This window comes from Eublepharis macularius, chromosome 13, assembly GCF_028583425.1.
Source record: "Eublepharis macularius isolate TG4126 chromosome 13, MPM_Emac_v1.0, whole genome shotgun sequence".
Classification (NCBI taxonomy): Eukaryota; Metazoa; Chordata; class Lepidosauria; order Squamata; family Eublepharidae; genus Eublepharis; species Eublepharis macularius.
The window spans coordinates 51,552,776-51,558,775 of NC_072802.1; positions in this window are offsets into that span (position 1 = coordinate 51,552,776).

Below are 6,000 nucleotides of genomic sequence, written 5' to 3' on the forward strand. Positions count from 1 at the left end.
TCCTCTTTCCCCTGTTAAATGCCTGGATCTGGCCTTGATCATGAACCAGAGGAGGCTGTTATCTACAGTGACTCCTGTTCCCCTTCCTCTCCCTTCCCTTTTATTTAAGTAAATCATGTTTACAAGACTTGTTGCTAGGCTGCAGGCATCTAACTCTGTTCACATCATTAGGTTTGTATACCCTGAAGGTGCTGGTACAAGAAAACCGCTCTGGATTATGCTCATGGGCAGTCATTGTAGAGCAGGGGTCAGCCCAACCAAGAAGTCTCCCTTTGTACACACAGCACACCAGTGGCCAACAGGGAAGCAAGAAAAGTATATGGAGGAAGTGGAAGTTGTGTCAATGGGATTTGTTGGCAGCCCATTTGAAGGTTAATGGATAAGACTTTGCCCTGCTATCTTCCATCACCCTCTAGAAAGGAGCCTCCTGTAAGAATAGACTTCTGTTCTAGAATGCAGTCATGTTAATGCTTGCATTTCAAGACCTTGCAATGAAACCAGAGACCTGCATTTCAAGATTTGACTGGTTGTTTCCGATTGGAATGGGATTGATAATTGACCTGCTCTGTACACGCATTAGCATGAAGTGGCAGAGTGGCTGAGGTGATAACATGGACTGTACCATTTCAGACTGTGGGGGAAAAGTTACATTTTAAGCCCCCCCACCGCATGCATTGTTTGTCATAAGCAGATATACATCCGAAGATGTGCGTGCAGACATGAAAACTTATGCTAGAATAAATGTTAGCCTTCAAGGTGTCACAAGAGGTGTCACAATGGTGAAGAAGACAATCTAAAAGGTCATATTTCTTGTTTCAGGTCAAGATGTTGGACTGACTCTGCAAGTGAGTGTCTGTCACCAAGTTAGGCCATCTAGTTACATACTGATGTATTGTCGAAGGCTTTCACGGCCGGAGAACGATGGTGGTTGTGGGTTTTCCGGGCTGTATTGCCGTGGTCTTGGCAGTGACACTGTGACACTGAGAGATCTCTGTCTTTTGGTGCTACACCTCTGAAGATGCCAGCCACAGCTGCTGGCAAAACATCAGGAACTGCAATGCCAAGACCACGGCAATACAGCCCGGAAAACCCACAACAACCATAGTTACATACTGCTTTACCTCCTGTGTCAAACTGGTACGTCTCATGCAAAAAGCCACCTTGTTGTGTGAGAGCATGGAAAATTTCTGCCCCACAGCAACATTTTGTGGAAATTTACAGACAGCTATAACCAGATGCTTATAAAAAGAGGAGTTGTGCAATTGTGTTTCTAAGTGCTACTATCTATTATATTTTCAGTTAATTCAGGTTTTAGGTTTATCAAAGAAACTGCAGCTCCATTTACTGAAGAGTCAACAATCACATCTGTCTTTTTCAATCTAATCTTCAGCACTGCACTCCACCAATGCATATCTACACTACAAAGGTATACCGGTTTCCTTGTATCTCATTAACTATCATTGCTCCCCACCTCAAAGAATCTTGGGATTTGTAGTTTGGTGAGATTACTGAAAGGTGTGCTAGAAACCCATAGCATCCTTCACAGAACCTTCATTTGTTTATCATTTTTATCTTCATCTTCCTCCCAGGAGGTCCTGGCAGTTTTCCCAGTTTCTCTTCCTTTATTTTATTCTCATAACAACTCTGTGAGGTTGGCTTGACTGAGAGAGTAAAGGGTCCAAGGTCACTCCGCTTCATAATGACAGAGTGGGGTCTAAAACTAGGCCTGTCAACCCTAGTCTAGCACACTACCCCAGGCTCTTCAAACTATAACAAAAGTCCAGTGCCACCTTTAACAATATTCATTTCACTATGAATTATAGCTCACTTTTTCAAAGTATGGTTTCCCTAGGGAGAGAAGAGGCCATTAAATTAGGGTGAGGTTGTAATCCTATGGCCAAGTTCCTAGAAGTAAGCCTTATTGAATAACATGGGACTTAATTCTGAGTAGATCTACCTACGCTTGCCTACAAGTCTAGTGTTTTCATACACTAAAAAGCAATAATATTAAGTATCAATTTGTCAAACATTTTAGTAGGGCCCAGGGCTTTTTTTCAGGGAAAAGAGGTGGTGGAACTCAGTGGGTTGCCCGCAGAGAAAATGGTCACATGGCTGGTGGCCCCGCCCCCTGATCTCCAGACAGAGGGGAGTTGAGATTGCCCTCCGCACAGCAGCGCAGAGGGCAATCTAAACTCCCCTCTGTCTGGAGATCAGGGGGGCGGGGCCACCAGCCATGTGACCATTTTCAAGAGGTTCCGGAACTCCGTTCCCCCTGAAAAAAAGCCCTAGTAGGGCCTATATCTAAGTCATTACATATAAGATTTATTTACGTTTGCTTATATAAAATATGTATAGCCTTCAAAGCACAAAATGGCTTATAAAAAAAGATCACGTTAGTCTGTTGCTGCAGAATAAAATTTAAGTCCAGTGGCACCGTAAGACTAACCAAATATATTCCAGCAGAAACTTTCATGAGTCAAATTTTGTTAATCTTTAAGGTACCACTGGATTTCTGTTTTGTTTCAGAGAGAAAAATAAACTTTCCCTAGTTTTCCCCATAGGTCACAGAAGGTGTGCGCAATGTTAGAAGAGGCACTCTCTTTAGATGCTAGGAAAAGTTATGGAAGCTTTTTCTGCAATGGTGCCTCCTACCCTGCAGTTATTGCAAGTATTTCAATTTTTAAAATCTCCTGCATGTTAATCAAAACACCTGTTAGGGTTGCCACCATCCTGGAAGAAAAATATGTCCTGCCTTTTTAATAGAAGCTCATTGCATGAAAATGAGTAGCTAAAGGTTTTTATGGCATGGAGGAAAATAACCTCACCTGGCAAATAACATTGCATTAAGCTTCTGTTAAATGGGCCTGTTGTCCAAGAAATTGGCAACCCCTAGCACCTTTCAATTAATTGTTTTAGCTAATTAACCAACTAACATCACAGACTAACAATGCAATCCTAAGAACACTTTCCTAGGAGATAGATCAAGGCAGGTAGCCGTGTTAGTCTGTCTGTAGCAGTAGAAATGATCAAGAGTCCAGTAGCACCTACAAGACTAACAAAATTTGTGGTAGGGTAGGAGCTTTCATGAGCTCCACAAATTTTGTTAGTCCTATAGGTGCTACTGGACTCTTGATCTTTTCTACTTTCCTGGGAGTAAGTCATTTGGAACAGACCTGAGTAGGAGTTTGAGTAGACCTTGACAGGGTGGCAGTGCCAATTTATTTTTAAAACTCCCCTACCCGAACCCCTAAATCCATCAACATCCATTACTGTGCTTGGGTACAAAAATTAACATCAAAGTATACAAGTAAATGTTTGCAAGCAGAGTGGTGTTAGGAAAAGCACATTGTTTGGGTGAGTTATGCAACTCTTTTGTTATTTATAATCTTATCTCCTCGCTTGACTTGACACACCAAATAAGTAACTTGCTGGTATTATTGTTGCTGGAATGTTTCCAGATGTTCTGTATTTATTTACCCATTGCCTTTATTTCCTGGCCGTTCTCAAAGAAATTCAGCGAGGCTTAATCTTCACACTGATTGGGAGATAAGTTAACAGAGACAGCTGCTTGCCCAAGGCTACCCAGTGAGAATGATAGCTGAGTAAGGATTTGAATCCAGGCAACTACTGCAAGCTCCACTCAGCCGATAGTTCTAAAAGCCTACCAACATACGGACTAGCCCCTGTAGTTGTCCCTGATATTCATCTTCAACAGTTAACAGGTGGTAATATTTCACTCACAAGCCATAGAAAATCCAAAAACAAAAGCCATTTTATTTGGACCAACCAAAATGGTACAAAAACAGTGTGCGAACTTCCAAGTTCTCCAGAACTCTTCATCAGGTTGGAAATGTGTGGGTGGGTGTCATAAGGCTGTGTCTTCTTAAGTTCCCTGTGTAAAATATAGAACAAGTATGCAGTTTTAAAATGGTGCTGGTATCAGGTTACACCCTTGGCCTTCTGCAAAGAGAAGAGGCAAAAAAAAAAAAAAGGAAGCATCCCACTGAATTTTTTTTAGCATTTATTAGCTGCATTTCCACCTTAGAGGAACTTGAGGCGGCTCACAATATAAAACAGAAAGATAAAAATGTAAAAACCAGCAGCTGATCAGATGTTCCTCTGATACCAGATGGGCCACGCGGCTTCCTTAGGAGACTAAGAACAGAGAAAAAAAATTGGCATCCCTATCCAATATACCTAACTGGCTTGCAATGCCAGATGAGATCTCATGTTTCCTAAGCATTACTACCGGGGATGTGGGTGTAGCCACACTAGCTCTCTACGCAATGTGTACTTACCTGGAAGTAAGATCCACTGAACACAGAGCAACTTACTTGCTTAAAATAAACATATATAGGATTAGGCTGAAAATTCTGCACCAATAAGAACTGAATTATGCAGTCCGAATGCTGCATATTTATGTATCTTATTTTGCATAAATTATTCTGCCATATTTTGCCTATCATTCAGGTCCTGCTAGTCATAGGGTAGGTCAGAGAGCTAATATGGGGCACTGAAGACCTACTTCTGACTACTGGGAATTTTATTTAGGATTCATCCTTGTCTTTTGAGATTCTCCCCGTGTTGTTTTATAATTTTCAAGCACATCTTTCGAGCCATAAGGGTTAGATAGTAGAGTCCAGTAGCACCTTAAACTCGGCCAGTTTCTTCATACCCTCCATGCATTTAACAAAGAGAGCTGTGGATCTCAAAAGCTTATGCTACAATAAAGTTGGTTAGTCTTAAAGGTGCTACTGGACTCTTTACTATTTTGCTACTACAGACTAACATGGCTAACTCCTCTGAATCTATGATAAGGGCTAGAGACTTTGCTTTTTAAAAAAAGGAAGAAAACTAAAATTCTCAAGAAGTAGGATTCTACACTCAGTATCACATGATGTACTCCTATGATGATATGGTATATGCCTAGCCATTCTCACTGAAAGTATTGTTAGCTTTTCCTCCAAAGTCCGGTTTCTGCTTCTTTAAGAATTGTATAACAAGAGGATATTTTGCCAGGAAAACTTCCTCCATCCATGCCAAGAAAAATATGCACATGTTGAATTTGTTTTAAAGGCAATGGAGCACTGCTATAAGGAGGGGGAAAACCCTTGGCAACCTTCCAAAAAAATTTTTTTAAACTGTGCTAGCTTATTTTGTAGAATCTTAACTAGGACAAACTTTTTAACCTCACTGTATTAATATTTTCTGCAAGTGTATATAAGAATCCCATGCAAGATATAGCTCCTCCCCCTACTATAGAACTATAGGGTTCATAGTTCTGGAAGGTAGCTCTGGAACACACATGCACAAAACTGGCTTCCAACTTCTTATTAGGACTGAAATCCTAGGAACAACTTACATCAGCCTACCAAAATCTACATCAGCTCTCTGTTCCCTTCTAAGCACAGTTCAAACAGCTATTTCTGACTTAAAATCTCTTTACTCCTTCTTTAAATAACAAATTTAAATGAAGAGCAAGCTTTGGGTCCAGTAGCACCTTAAAGACCAACTAGATTTCCCAGGTGTGAACCTTTGAGAGTCGACGCTTCCTTCATCAGATACTCTTCGTTTGATGAAGTGAGCTTTGACTCATGAAAGCTCATACCCTGGAAATCTAGTTAGTCCTTAAGGTGCTACTGGAGTCTGGACTCTGGACCCAAATCTTGCTCTTCATTTCAACTTTTTCCTTTAAAATTTTGCTCTTTTACTACAGACCAACACAGCTACCTATCTGAAACTAAACTGAAATGAAGACCATCATGACTGTAAGGTGACTCCTTGTTGTTATGCTGAAAAAGTTTTTTTAAATTACTGTGCATACTTGTAACTTGTATTTGAATGTAGGACTGCTCCCTCTTTTCTTGATGGCACACCTGGAAAACCTAGTCTTCCTTCTGGGTTAATACAGCAGCAATCAAAACAGTTGAGTACTTGGAACATTTTCTTTACAGTATTTGAGCCTTGTTGGGGGGGAGGGGGCATAAGCAGCGGTGGGGG